This window comes from Monopterus albus, unplaced genomic scaffold (genome assembly GCF_001952655.1).
Source record: "Monopterus albus unplaced genomic scaffold, M_albus_1.0 scaffold29.1, whole genome shotgun sequence".
Lineage (NCBI taxonomy): Eukaryota > Metazoa > Chordata > Actinopteri > Synbranchiformes > Synbranchidae > Monopterus > Monopterus albus.
Window position 1 is genome coordinate 2,019,066 of NW_018127909.1, and position 16,369 is coordinate 2,035,434.

A 16,369-nucleotide genomic window follows, 5' to 3' on the forward strand; every position below is an offset into this window, starting at 1 on the left:
GCATGTGTGTACATACGCAGGCACATCTGTTGATATGCTGCTAATAACCCCCATTTGTTTGTCCTTCAGTGTAATGGCCTCCATAAATCACATCATATTCTCCTAGAAGATTCACCACCAGGCCCTCTCTCCCTCCCATCTAGCCTTATGTCTCCCCCTCTGCTCCTCCCTCACCCCTGCTTCACCTCCTCACACATATTCTTGGTTTTTTCCCCTTATTCCTCTTTACCACTTCTCCATCTTTCGCTCACTTTGTTCAAGGTTAGTGATGAGGCCCTTCCTGATCGAACCTTGCTGTTCATGAAGCCTTTTTGTTTGTTCAGTTTGTTGTTCAGCTTGAGCACTTCGACTCTGTTTTTCTCTCTTCATTGATTATTGCATTAGTAAGACTTGATGTTTGAGTCATTGCCCTTAGATTTTGGTTGCGCAAAGGTTGTCATCGGATTGTGGCGCTAAACGAGGTGAAAAAGCCAAGTGTCAAATGCAGTGATGAGTTTTGTTTGTGTGGCGGTACTCCAAACAAAATGGCTAAGCACTCCACCTTAAGATCCTGCAGAAGGTGTGTGTGTGTGTGGTGGAGGGTATTCATGATTGTCCTTGGATACTTTGGAGTGATGTAGAATTCTGAGTTATAAGCTTCATGCTGTGGCAGCCAAGGTTGTTTTTCACACTGAGTAGTCCCCTCTCTTTTTCTTTTTCTCTCCATCTCTCTCAAACACACACACACACAAACACTTTTCTGTACTTCTTTGTCCCTTACTGTGAACTCCTTATAGAATTTCTTTGTGCTAGAGACTTACTACTGTACATGCACACTCAGAGAACACACTGCTCCCACAAGAATTTGTTCACAACCTAATGCTATTACTCAGCCTATTCAGGTTATCCCTTATCTATTGAACTGCGCCAACAAACACAAAGAAGATACACACTCACATACACACAGACACAAGATAAGCACATTTACAGTTTCACCTACGCATACTGAGTACCTTATACACTTCAAAGTGGGCCAGCCTATCTCTCAAGTAGGAAATCACTCTGGTTCCAGTATTAGAACCTGGATAAAGAAATATTTACTGAACCTGAACATATGCTTTCAAATATACCTAAACCCTCAAGTGGAGACAAGGGGAGGCTTTTGAAGATCGGTTGATGGAAGCAAAAAAGAGGATGGAGCAGGGATATGATAAGACATAAACCCACCAAATCTTTTTTATCCACAGTCTTTTATTTATTAGGATTAAACCGCCTTTTCAATTTAGTGTGACTTTTTGTTAGCCACATTCAAAGAATTTCTGTATTAAGGTGCTTTACAAATAAATAACCTGAATCAGACCTAATGCACAGTTTGATCCTTGAATATTAACAGTGAACACTTAACATAATACAGTTTTTTTTGTTTTCCTTATTTAGCTTATTGTGCTTGTGGTGTCTTTGTATTATTCCTGACACTATACTATTACGATATATTACTAATTTTTTGGACATCGGTCAAACTAAATAAAAAATGAGCAACAAGCAGTCAGAGTACTTACAAGGTTAAAAAGGGTATCCAAATGTATTTAAAAAAGAAAACAAAGGAGAATGGTAAAATCACAGTCTAAACTTGTCATTATAAACATCCATTGCAACTTAAAGGTGCTGAAAACTTCAAGTAGTTCTTTATTACATAAGTATTCATGAATAAATAATCACTAATTGGTGCTACAAAGAGAATCTTTAGTTTTTATTTATTCTGAGTTTGTTCAGTGTCACGTAAATACTTTAAAAAAATAACTAATCAGATTTGATTGACAGACAGCAAACCACACCCACATCTCTCACCCCCTTTTGTTGCTAACTCCTGATTGGTGCACGGTATGTGACATCACCTTTTTCCAATTTCAAGCTAGGGAGAAGAGCAGAGAGAGAAAACAGAAATACATATGTACTTCATGTCAAATAACTAAGACTATGACAGAAAATGGTGTGTTCGTTTTGTAGTTCCTTACAGTACTAAGCACACTCATCAGGTGCAGTCACCGGTAGCTTTGTTAGATCATGTGATCAGGGTGTGTGTGTTTATGCATCTATCAGGGAGGACACTGTATTTATTAGATTATTTGCTTAAAGCTGCATATAACTCCTACCTCTAATTTTAAGGGCAAAGTAAGAGTCAAAACAAACTCAAGCAGTATCCCCTCCTCCTCTCCCTCCACTCCTCTTTGCCCCTCCTGCCCCGTCTCTGAAACTAGGTCATATATGCTCACAACAGCCAGAGGCAGTTCTAGCAATCAGGTAGCACAGCAGTAATAACCAGCTTCAGAACTAATGTTTATAGAATATAGAACCTATAGAGCCCATGGTTTCTGGTGGCATTGCAGTGACACAGTGTCAAATAAAGAGGTTTACATTTTAGCAATATGCATACGTATGTCTAACGTTATTTATAGTGGATGCATCTGCAGCAACACAAGCCAATTATACAAAGGAAAGTTTTTTTCAAGTAATAGTGATACAGTAGTAATGTTCGGGCCACTCTTGCATCACGTTAAATGTTACATAACCGTGAATTGTATGTGAAACAGGACAAATTTAATTTTATGCTTTCATAGTTGAACAACTCCCCACTTTTCTAGTTGTCTTGACAGCGTAAGTTTTAACTTGCTCAGGTGCTAGCTGTCCCTCATCTTCATTCCCCAGCCATAGTATAAATCGGCCCCGGTCACACTTTCCTGACACCTACCTCAGCCCCACAGAAGCCCAGGACATTTACCACCAGCTAAAAGAACAAATGTTTTCCCCTTTTTTCTTTTCCTGAGGCTGCACCTAAACCCTCACCTCCACATACTGTTTTGCCCCCCATGCGCCTCGGTTCTTTTTTTTTGTCTCCTGTCCTCGAGCCCGCACCTGTCCCCACCTGTTTTTCCTCCTCGCCATACACTGGTACTCGGTTGGCCATCTGTCCCGGTGGTCCTGGAGGAAGGTGGAGCAGGAGGGCCAACCGACGCCAGTCACAGCCCCAGCACACCAAACCACCGCTGCTTCAGACTCCACAGCCCCAGCAGCCCAAGCCACGGCTAACATGGAAAAGGTGTGCGCGGCCGAGGCCTCCCTCCGGCCTCCGGTTCCCGAGGGGTTCGCCGACGAGGCCGCCCTGCTTCCTGCGCTAGAGGGGTTCGCCGACGAGGCCGCCCTGCTTCCTGCACCCGAGGGGTTCACCCGGCGCCGAGGTCGTCCTCCAGCCCGGCATCTACGCTCTCAAGCCCGGCGCCGAGATCATCCTCCTGACCGGCGTCTACGCTCTCAAGCCTGGCGTCAAGGTCGCCCTCCTGACCGGCATCTACGCTCTCAAGCCCGGCGCCGAGGTCACCCTCCTGAACGGCCCTTCTTCGCTCCTGCCTGATGCTCTTAGGTCACCTTTTGTGGCCTCCTTTTCTTTTAGGACTTGTGGAGATGGTTTTGAGCCTTTGTCGTTTTGGACATTTTTTGTTATGCCTGGACTTTGTATTTTTGTGTTTGTTTAGGGGTGACTGAGGGGGTTGTTTTTTGTTGTGGGCCTTGTCCCGCCTTCCGGGGTCCCCCTCCTCCCTCCCTGCTTTTTTTGTTGTTGTTGGGGTGGCTGTGGCTCATGAGGTAGGGCAGTCGTCTCCTAACCAGCAAGTTGGTGGTTCGACTCCTGGTCTCCCTGCATGCCTGAGGGAGTGGTATGACAGACGACAGTCTCACTCGTTCCGGGTCAGTTGCACGGGATATGCAAGGAGATAGCTCATCGCCTGGAGACTACAGGAAACGTCGACGTTCATCTGAGCGATATGAGAGTAGATGTCAGGGCTGCTCGGCGGCCGCTGCCTCTCCTCTGTCTTTTTCTCCTCTGCTCTCTCTATCATGTGGGCTCTGCACCTCAGCTGTGTTGCATTCCAGTAATTAGCAACTGGTTGGTCGATGCACACAGCTGGGGTGCATCCCGATGATTACCTTCGCCTCCTTATATAAACCTCTGGCAGACGCTCCGGTTTTGCCCGTTTTACATTAACATAGTAACACGGACTGTAGATGTTGGTAGAATGCTACGCTGACAGACACTGTGCGTTTTGGCTTGACTCTACCACACTACCTACGCGCTATGCTAATTCCCACTACACTACATATTTTGGTAGAATGCTACGCTGACAGACACTGTGCGTTTTGGCTTGACTCTACCACACTACCTACGCGCTATGCTAATTCCCACTACACTACATATTTTGGTAGAATGCTACGCTGACAGACACTGTGCATTTTGGCTTGACTCTACCACACTACCTACGCGCTATGCTAATTCCCACTACACTACATATTTTTGATTTGTCTCCGGAGCATTGCTATATGTTATGGACAATACTTACCCTGTTTCCTGCCATTAGTTTGTGTGTTTACCTGTTCGTCCTGGTCTCCTTAGTTATCACTGCCCTTCCCTGGTTGTAAGTATTATGGACCCTGTTATGTTGTCACTTTGTATTTATTCCAATAAACCACCTTTTTTTGTACTAGCACCTGGGTCAGCTATCTTGAGTCCAACCCCAGTTTTCCCTCACCCTCCTGGTGAGGGGGACTAACCATAACAGTTTCTTGTGTGAAACAATTGAACCAGCATCATAGCTGCGACAAGCCATGACTGTGCAGCTAAATGAGAGGTTCAATGAATGTGCTCGTAATCTTAATGATGGCAAACAATTGGCTCTACTGAATGGTGGAGATGTGGTGGCCCTGGAACTCAAATACCACTGCTCTTGCTTAACAGCCCTGATAAAGAGAGGGCACACATGGCAGCAGAGAACAAAGAAAAACTCCAGTTGTCTCAAGAAAAGGAAGCCATTCCTTTGGTGTTCTCTGAGCTTCTCACCTATGTCATTAAGACAAGAAGATATTGCACAGGCACATGGTCAACCACAAGAGTAAGTTTGAAGGTAATCTCTATAAAAGTTTAGTTTATGATTCCTTGCCTCCAGCTTTGCTTCAGTTTGTCTGTATGATTGAGCATGGTGCAGACATAAAATCTCAGCTGAGGTATAGAGCAGCCACAACTGATCTGGCTATGGCTCAGCTCCTTCAGTACAACTGCATTGCCAAGTACAAAGAAAGTGCTGCCACACAGAGGCATTCCAGAGACAGGGAAACCCCATTTCCAGTCTACATAGGGATGTCTGTTCATGCTAAGACCAGAAAGAGACACCTCATGGAAATGCTTCACGAACATGGTCTTAGTATTCCATATGATCGTGTACTTGACATATCAGCTCAGTTGGGAGATGCTGTTGTAAATACGTAGATACATGGAAGAAGGTGTGGTTTGTCCCACAAAATTGAGGAAAGGCCTATTTTGCACAGCTGCAATGGATAACATAGATCACAACCCTTCATCTGCAACTGCAACTACATCATTTCATGGAACCAGCATCTCCATCTTCCAGCATAGAACATCAGAAAATCAAGGCGAAGTTTGAGAACCGATCCAAATTCAGAACAGCAAAGTAAAGAAAGTTCCAGAGCTTCATGAGTTATACAAAATTTAGTTTTTTTCATGTGGATAACGTACTTTTCTGAGCGAATACGTCCTGGAGCACATACTGTATGTACCAAATTTGATGCTTGTATTATCAAATGAAAGATTGTTTCAGCAATCTGTTGCACTATCTGACATGCCAAACTAATGTTAACACTCATTTTGCCTCGTTGTTTGCCACACTTTTTCTGTGCTATAGAATGTGGCCTCTTGGGTCTAACCGCTCCACTCTCATAGTGGGTTGTACCTGCACAGGGAGCCTCCATGGTCCATCTTTGAAATCAGCCATGTGGGTGTGGAAGAAGCGCAGTGCACATTTTAACAACAGTGGCCACAGAGACCAAGAAATAAACACAAGGCCTGAAGACAGCAGAGTGGGGTGGGGGCTTAGTATATCTGGGAGATAACACTTCTCGACAGTTTTTTACTTGATTTATCTGAAATTATGTTAAAGCTGAGTTAATCCAGCTTTAAGCTATCCACTACATACACTCACTGTCAAGCACTAGTGTAATTATAGACATCTGAAAACAGCAATACAAGAGTAAAGACAATGGCATGCCAAAACATCTGATTGCTTGTTCTCTAATGCCTATTCTTCATACTGTACTGTGTTAAAAGCAGTAAATTTCATCAGCTGCTCATAACATGATGTTAATTGCCGAAAACATCATTTTCATTTTTATGTTATAGTAAACAAGCATGTAAAAGCTGAATTTGCTCAAAAAGTGTCTCCAAGCAGACTACTACTGGTACCTCCTGAAGCAAAAGTCAGTCACCATGCATTTACTTTGAAAATTCTTGGTGACTGTTTCCACCCTCTGCTCCAGGTGTGGACAAAATCTTGATAACTACATTTGTCTGTGTTAATTGCATGTAAATACAACCAATAATGTACCAAAGATCACTAGGCACATGCTCATTGGTCTAGGCATCCATTGCCGTGGTAACGCCAGTGACACTATTTTATGGTTTAAAGCCTTCCCCTATTCAAAACCAATGGAATGAAATACAATTTGTTAGAAATAAAAGGTTTAAATGAAATTATTAAAATTGATGGCCATCACATTAATCCAATGACTAGTTAATTTATCAGTGACTCTAGTGTTTTTTATTGGGCATATCATTAAAAGAAACCCTTGAACATGGAATTTACAGTAGGGTCAAATACTTCCCTCACCCTCAGCCCACAGTGAGATTGAGATCACTTTCCTTTCTTCACAATGTGAACAGAGATACTGCATGATTGGAATGAGTTAGGTGATGCAGGATGCTGCATTTTGTTATTTTGGTCAAAAAGAGAGGTTTCCTCTGACTGAAAAAAAAAAAGCTAAAAGAAAAACTATTGATTCTTGAGTATGGGAGTTGAGTCTTGAGAGTCTTTGTTAAATGATATCAGTGTTGATTAATATACATTAGCCTGAGCAACAATTAGCCTTTCCTTGTAAGCTAGTGGTTAAGGCACAGCGCTCTCGCCGCTGCGGCCCGGGTTTCGAATCAGGGTTGCGTCAGGAAGGGCATCCGGTGTAAAACACGTGCCAAATGTCAACATGCGAGTTGTCAGTGTGACGGTTCACTGTGGCGACCCCTAAACGGGAAAAGCCAAAAGTGGCTTTCTTTCAGCCTGAGCAACAATTCTAGTGATTCTATGGTATTTGTGTTGAGCATAGTTTTTTTTTCTCACTTATATTCATTTGTCTCTTTTCCACCAAATCTGAACAGCTGTTGAGATGTTGCATCATATTCAGCAACACACTGGCAAATATAAAAGAAAAACTTAAATGGGATTCTATGCACATTACAAAAACCTCTCATAACCTCAAATATTCAAATATTAAAAGAAGAATGCTTGATAATCTTCATTGAATTTTGTTTATTTGATGTTTTTCTTTTAAATCGCAAACCAGTGACTGAAACATTATATACAGCAAAAACAAACTGCAACCTGTTCACCTCCATATCAAACATCTCAGCATCAAATATGACAATAGTCTGTTTATTCTTGACTCCTTGTGATCTCTGAGAGGAGGTTTGTAAATTGTTGTCCCAAAAAACAGGCTGTAGGCAGTGAAGCAGACCACAGAGCAAACTCAAATAAAAATAAAACATTGTTTGAAGTCTCCACAGCAGACCGCCTCCTAGCAGTAAATGGGTCATGTCTTGATATTTCTTAAAGTTTCAAATTATTGCACTGCCTTGCCTTGTTGAACTCTCCCTTAATTTAGGGTAGAGCAGTCTGGGTGAGTGGAAATAAGAAATATATGAAGAAAAATGCTTTTCAGGTCTCACGTTGTTCTGTGGAATTAACTTTCTTTCCCCAGTGTTTCCCTCTATTCTACTTTATTTCCTTGTGTCTGTCAGTCCACCACTGTGGTCCAGTCTGAAATATATCACAAACAACTGGATGGATTGTCATGAACCTCTGCATAGACGTTCATGGTCCCCACTGGATCAATCTTACTCACACTGATGATGCTCTGACATTTCCTCCAGCACCACTAGCAGTTCTGTTTTCACTTCTTCAGAGACACTCGACGGAATGGAGCAGTCCGGGTCCTGGATGATTCATTAGTTTAGTAATCTCCTGACTGGTTCTCTAGCGCCACCATGAGGTTTAAGTTTATGATTTATTTTTATGCCTTTGCACCACCGATAGCTACTGCTGGAGGCATTATGTTTTCTGGTTGTCCGTCCATCTGTGAACACGATATGTCAGGAACGCCTTGAGGGGATTTCTTCAAATTTGACACAAGTGTCCAGTTGGATTCAATGATGAACTGATTTGATTTTGGTGGTCAAAGGTCAAGGTCAGTGACCTCACTTCTGTCCCATACCCATAAATTTGAATGGTTGATGGAAGCATACAGCTGTGAAGCAGTAATTCTAGTAATGAAAATTGCTGTGATTTTTTTGTAGACATTCATGTCCCCAGTGGATGAATGCTACTGATTCACCTACTGATACTTGCTGATACCGTGACTTTTCACTTCTTTTCACTCGTTCAGTGAAATATTTCAGTATCTACTGGATGGACTGGCAAAAAAGTATGTTTGGACGCTTATTTCTCGAGAGGATGTGTTATAATTACTTTGTGATCCCCAGAGTTGTCCTTTAGCCAAACTATGGCATTAACATCTTTGTTATGTATTGAAATACTGTACTTCAGCTACTGGATGGATTGCTGTGAAATGTGATTCATTCATGGTCCTAGTAATAATAATAGGATAATCACCTTTATTTGGCCAAGTATGTTACACACAAGGAATTTGTTTCTGGTACAAAACCGAGACAGCCATCTGTGGCACCAACTCACACCAATGGCTCTAACCATCGGGGGCAACTGGGGATTCAGTGTCTTGCCCAAGGACACTTTGACATGTGGACTGCAGGCACCGAGATTTGAATCTCCACACCGCCGGTTGGGGGTTGGGAAACGACTGCTCTACCCACTGAACCAAAGTTGCCCCCCCAATTCTCTTGTTTTTCCTTTAATGCCACCCTGAAGTTGACACCTGTGATGCAAGGTGTAATATCTTTCATCATTTGTTTCAGATATCAAGGTCCTTAGAGGATGAATTCTTATGATTTTAGTGATCTCTTGTTTTTTCTGATAATACCACCATGAGGTTAACATTTTTTTTCTTGGACTATCTCAACAACTATTCCATGGATTGCAATGGAATTTAGTACAATCCTCAGGGGAGTTTGATCCATTGATCTGTCATCTAGCAGTCTTGTTGATTAGAAATTTCAACTTGCTTAGCACTTTGCTTTATGAACAGATGACCTACAAAACTATTGCGATTTCCATTAGCCTCAACTAAATCTTGTCTTTAGTTCTACTCAACAAAAAGGTTACATGCTAAGCTAAGATGGTGAGCATGATAAACATCATATCTTCTAAACATCAGCAGTAGGTCGCTGTTAAAATTTTGTCTCACAGAACCACTAGCATTGCTGTGGACTACTTTTTCTCCAGGTCTTGTTTATCAACTTGTGGCCTTGTTTGTTTTGAGTTAAAACACCATGCAACACATTTAATCTTAAGATTTAGTAAGGGCATCTTCACCCTTGCCTTGTTTGGTCCGGACCTTTGGACTTTTCAGTTTGGCCTGAATCAAAAGAGCAGGTGTGAAAGGTTCCTCGGACCATAGTCTGGGCCACAGGACCAGTGCCACAACACTTTTTGGGATAGTTCATACCTTTGGATCAATTACTGGATGTTCAAGTGGGCTATCATCATTCATACAGCAGGACAGGACAGCCTGTGACGGTTCATCTTTTGAAATAGGCAACCACTCACCTTACTCATCTTTTTAGAAATGGAGTGGCCAAGAACTGTTTGAAGTTTACACCTTCCTATCTGTCAGTGATTATATATATTTTTGCACAAGGACATTCATATGGAGAATTCAAACTAGTCCTGAACACTGTGCTCGAAGTTGGTGCTGTTGGTAGTAATGCCATATCAACAACACTATAGTGGCAACAAAATTAATTATTTTTCTGTTACAAACAGAAAAGGCTTCCCGCCATCAGACGCTTGCCCATCTACAAACCAATCAATGTCAAGTATAAGGAGGCACAGCCCAAGTAGGTGATGATGGTAGGATGCAGCTATGTCATGCAAATTTCTTTTGTGTGCTCACAAAATTGCAATGTGAAACAAAAACTCACTGGAACAAATATGTAAAATTTAACAAAAACATGAACCTTTGGTTTGATTTGATTTATTTTTTCAAGCATGTAAAAACAGTTGATATGACAACACACATAATTTTACACATAATCCAATATCAATTTGCTTATACCTAGTACATGCTTGAATGGAGCAGGAAGAAGTCAGACTTATCCAGTCCTACCCCATGACATCATCTTACCATCACTGGTTTGCAAGCAGACTCTCAAGTGTGAAAATGCTGCTCTTGAAAAAACAAGAAGAAAAACGGCAACAAGTAAGCAGTTTATTTTTGGAGCAGTGTCTTCAGTGTCAACAAGTCAGCTTGTGCAGCTGCTGGCTTTTATTCTGTTTTCTTGGACTAGTCTTACTGTTTAATGCATTTACTTTTGACACATGACATTTCTCTTCTCTCTAGGTGAGCAGCTGTGCATTATGTCCAGGTTAAAGTTCAGCACCGTGTATTATGTCCAGGTTAAAGTTCAGCGCCAGGTCAGCAGCCAGCACTCTAACAGTCTAACAGCTGCCAGTGTTCTCCTCCCTGCTGCTTTTCCATTGCTCCCATGCCTCAGCAACAACAACACCATCAACATAATATACACTCAGCATCTGAACTATCAAATATTTATATGATATTACTGTATGTTGGGCTGCCTAAAGTCAACAAGACCATACATCTTCACAGAAAACATTTAGCGCTTTGTCATTTTTACTGTACTACACAATAACTGGCATATAAGGCAACATTGCAGCCTTTTGTCCATTTGTGTTTTGACTAGCAATAAATCTTCTGCAGAGAATATGTAAGATCATCTAGTATGTATGTTTTTGGAATGTTAAAATAAATGAAACGGGAAAAAGTGTCAAATAGTTGAGGGGAGGAGAGAAGACTGAGTTTATGAATCCTGCTTTAATGGTACCACATTATTCAGAAGTCCTCCAGGCCAAATCCGACTGTTCACTCATAGCCCCTTGCTTGCACATTTCCCCCCTCTCTTTTCCCTTTGCTCTCATTCTCCTTTTCTATTACCCTGATTCACATTCTTGTTTTCTTTCTATATATTAAAACCTACTCCAAACCACCTGTCTATCAAATTTCCAGTCCCTGCCATCCCCTCCCTACTGCTCTGTCTTTCCCTTAATCCCATCCATAGTAGTTGAGTGACAAACCTAATTGGAGTGCACAGGGTCCAGTGGGAAACCAGACATGAAGCAAAAGAGACACTCACTTCTATAAAGAAACATGCAACACAGAGAAGCTGAGACAGTGATGGCCAGTCAAATAGACTAGTGGGAGAGAGGCAATCAAAGCAGATTGAAAGTATGATATGTGTGTGTGTGTGTGTGTGTGTGTGTGTGTGAGAGAGAGAGAGAGAGAGAGGGAGTCTGCATGTGAGAATACCTTGTTTAGAGCTGAAATGTCAACTTCCTGACGTAAACTCTGTCCCCGTGGAAGCCATCAGTCATACTGATTTCAAATTTGTTGTTAATAAGTTGTTAGATTGCTTAGTTCTGCATGAAATACAACACTACCTGCAAGCATTACTCACTCACACTGTTTCTGAAATGTGTGGGGAGATTTTATTTGTGCTGCTTATGCTGTTTTTTTCTATTTATTGTTGTTATTATGGTGGCATGGTGACACCGCGGTTAACGCTGCTGCCTTAAACTAAGAAGGTTCCAGATTCGAGCCTGGGCGGACCCAGCGCCTCTCTCTGCAGAGTCCGCATCTTCTCCCTGTGCCTGCATAGGTTTTTTCTGGGTACTCCGGCTTCCTCCCGCAGTCCAAAGACATGCAGCTTAGTTTGATTGGTGGCTCTACATTGCCCCCAGGACTGAGTGTGTGTGGTTGTTTGTCTCTAAGTGTCAGCCCTGTGATAGACTGGCGACCTGTCCAGGGTGTACCCTGCCTCTCGCCCAGTGTCAGCTGGGAATGGCTCCAGTGCCCTCATGACCCTCTTCAGGAATTAGTGTTATAGATAATGGATGGATGATGATACAGTAATGCATCATCAACCAGCTCATGCTTTGGTTTGATGCATGATACAAGGATTACAGTTCAATACAATAACAGTGAGAATGTGTTTTGGCTAGTGTAGCTAACCCTAGTAAACATCAGACATGTTATTTTGTTTTTTCTTTAGTTTCTCACCTGTCTGTGCATCAGTAAGTCCATTACTGTTCATAATGCCAGATCATTCAGTGTTTATTCAAGTCAATACAAAACTAGTCCTATACAGCACTGTTTAGAAAGTTCATGGCTCAACAGTATCATGACTGTTTTTGTGACTTTGTAGGTTTTAACAAGAAAGTAACATTCTGTTGATTATGAGATGATAATGGCCCCAGGGATGGGACCTACAGTTTCCCAAGTGGCAGTGTAATTCATTATAATTTTGTTTTGTGTTTCCTTATTTAAATCTGTGCTAAAATATGTGTGCATGTACTTAATTTGTCCAGTATACAAATGGCATGTGTTGTCAGGACTGTATGCATGGACTGTGCAAAGGGAGCACACTGACAGGTGACAAAATTTATGGCAGACTCTTGCAGCTATGCAGAATGTATGTTCTACCTTGAGCATGAGTCAGCCTGACTGGTAGGCAGACAGCAGTGAAATAATTGGCCACTAACTGCCTCCTTTCCATCATTTTTTAGCTTTCAGACTAAATGTATTCTTATTTTTATTATGAGAGGAAGTGTCTGTACATGAAGATTACAATGATTAGAATTGTTCTTTAACATTTACATGTATATAACAAACGTAAATCAGTCCCTCTTTTGAAATGTTATTTACATCCAATCTTCAAGATTTAACAAATGTAAAAATAATTTTAGTTCTTACTAAATACTCTTTTTATGTATTGAGAGTCCTTCTAAAACATAGACAAATACTATGATTGCCAAAGTCTTTAGAGTTGTAAACGTGTCTGAATTCAAGTTGGTTTTTGATGAAGTGCGCACAGCGCCTCCTTCACTGCACGTTCTTGAAAGTGACAACCACTCATAACAGTGGTTATGAAAAGCCTTAGTTTGCCTATGTCAAGGCAAAGATTAGAAGACTTGCATGGATTTATTCACAGTCAAAAGCACGAGGGTGTGGGAGTGCCCCAGGGCTCAGCTGTGGTTGGACCATCAAAGATGGTGTGACACTGAGATGAGAGAGGTTTCCTGTTTGTTTTTATAATACCCCCCCCCCAAAAAAAAAATCAATGATTAAATGATTAAACCTTAACTAAAGACCCATCAAACAAGACCAATATATTCTGACAACACTCTACCACTGAGCTGCCTGATAACAGAGAAGTCTGTGCTTCAGTGGGATTTAAACCAGCTGAAGTCACTAAAAGATAAACGAAAAGAGCCATCGAAAGATGTTTAATGAAATAATTAGCTGTCAAAAGGCAGGCTGTGGAGCTGGCAAAGAATCCATCACAAGGAAGGGTGAAATCCCCTGGTTTATGTTATAATCCAAGCTTTCAGGGTCCTGGGTGATGTGGGCCACTTTTTTTTGACTGCAGTTTGGCTGAATTAATTGACAAGCTTGTCACAAAAGTGAAAGCTGTTTGGGGCAACTGGAAAGTCGGGACCTAAAAGAGAAAATCGGTGGCTTAAAGAAATGGGCTTGCAGCATTGATGCTAAAAATCAAAGTGTACATGTGTATGAGAGTTGTGTATTTCTGTGTTTTTGTACATGAACATTTTGCTTTGTTTTTATGCAACTTGTAGCATCTGATATTATAGAGCTAAAAGATTTTTACTTTGACTGTACAAAACAAGGTTCCTAAATGTTCTTAGACTTGAATCTGTCCAATTTCCACTCTTAATGAATGCTACTGTATCTGACAACCTGAAGACTGGCATTCTGCTCAGCAACAACATGTCCTTCCCTCAACCTGGTCTTATCCCTGTGGTTTGTGAGGGCGAGTGGTAAATTCAAAGCCTGGGAAAACCTTATTTAGCCTTTTGAAGTTCCCAGCTTGTTTGCGTGAAATCAATCACTGGCACCTTTTTTCAAATGCCCCACTTCAAAGTACTATCCTGTCCCACTGCTGCCACTAAGGCCTCCCTCCATTTTCATCAGCGGCACTCAGAGATCGGTGCCTCTCGGTCCTTAAGTAAGATTCTCTTCACTGATTACACTTCCCCTAGTTGAGGAATTGTTAATGGAACATAAAAATAACTGACCCTGGAAGTGTGGATTGTAGGGTGCATAATTCAACTACTCCTAACATGGCCTCCAGGGAGGCGAGAGAGACAGTCTTGGCGAGACATGTCACAGCAGTGAACTTTTGCCTACCCACTGTGAGAGACAAAAACAATTCTGCAGCTGTGCAATATCCTTGTCTGAAACTTCCATCCTCCCCCTGCTTAGCTATAGTAATTATTTAAGGGTCACACATCCTGTTGTAATTGGTCTCCTGTGTGCAGATGTTGCTAGAACATTTGGAGTGCCTCAAGGCTCTGGATCTGTGTGTCTGCATGTGTTACTGCTCAAACAGGTGCTGTGGGAGCAGAGGAAGATATGTAAAAAAGAAAACAGAAAACAATGGGTGGACAGCATGGGTTCGCACGGAACCATTTTCACTGTTGATGTACAGGCTATTTCACGTCTGTTTCATAAATTATTAACAGCAGAACTCATTTGTGTTTCCTGAAACAAAAACAATGGAGACAAATTTGGAAAACTGAGGGAAAGGAACACACTGTATGTGAGGGCACGTGCCTGTATCTCATCATCAGTGTCAGTCAGTTAATACATTTACATGCACACCAGTGTCTTTTCCAGGTTGCCATCATGTTTGGGCTGTGGCAATGAATATAAGAAACTGAGGTTTTTCATGTATTCAAGTGACGCTAACATCATCCATGTTTCTCATCTGTACAGGAGTGTATTTCATAATACCAGAGGGTCTCATTTCATTTTCATCATTCATTTCTGTACTGACCTCCAGGTATTTTTGGATGTCCTGGCCACATTTTATGACCCATTATTCATTTAAATTTTATTTTTTGACTTTTTTTCTATATTAAACTTAAAGTGCACATTTAGTCTAAAATAGGCCTGTTGTAAAACAGGTAGATCAATTTAATCATTCCTTTATCAGTGCAAATCAAGTCCTCTAACCAACATGGTAGTATGTTATTAGCATGCGATCCACAGGACCTTTCCAGGAGCACATTTACCATGGTAACAGTCATACAATCCTTGGCAACCGATCCACCGGCAAGTGTACCAGACTTTCATTGTCATGGAAATGTTCCATAAACGCACATTTACAATTATGGAAATGTCATACTTTCATTAGGTTTAGAAACAAAACTTCTTGGTTAGTTTTTAATTAAAGAAAGTTTGGGATTGTGAGTAGCAACATGTGTGTGCGGACTTTCAGTCATCCAGGTCATAGTAAGCTGAAAAAACGTAGAAAAAAATCAACTGGACTTGGTTTTAGGTAGAGACGTTTCGCTTCTCATCATTTTTCAGCTATGGAATTGTGGTTACAATAATAAACGCATGGCTGTGGAACAGTCAACATTTCAAACTAAAATCAAACATCAATCTCCTGTAAGAAAGTTCTGTTTTCTGACCAGCCCAGTCCAACCTTCTCCTAATGCAGACTCTGTCTCCATATATTACATCACTGAACTTTGTTTTTTGCTCATGTCAAAATTACTGTACTTCAGTCACTCCAGGTCGCCAAACTATAACATGTAACTTTTGGTCATAACCTGCTGGCACAAACGAAATATGGACTTTGTTTGTTTTTTGTTTTTTTTTTACTGGAAGGTGTGGATGGGATTTAGACAAACTCTCTTCAACCTTAGCATTATAAATACAGTGGGTACGGAAAGTATTCAGACCCCCTTAAATTTTTCACTTTTTGTTATATTGCAGCCATATGCTAAAATCATTTTAGTTCATTTTTTTCCTCATTAATGTACACACAGCACCCCATATTGACAGAAAAACACAGAATTTTTGACATTTTTGCAGATTTATTAAAAAAGAAAAACTAAAATATCACAGTCATAAGTATTCAGACCCTTTGCTCAGTATTTAGTAGAAGCACCCTTTGTGTAAAGTATCGAGGCCGGCAGCACAGTGTTACTGTAAGTCCCGAGTTGCATTCTGGGTAACAGATGTTGATGTGATCACAGCTGGT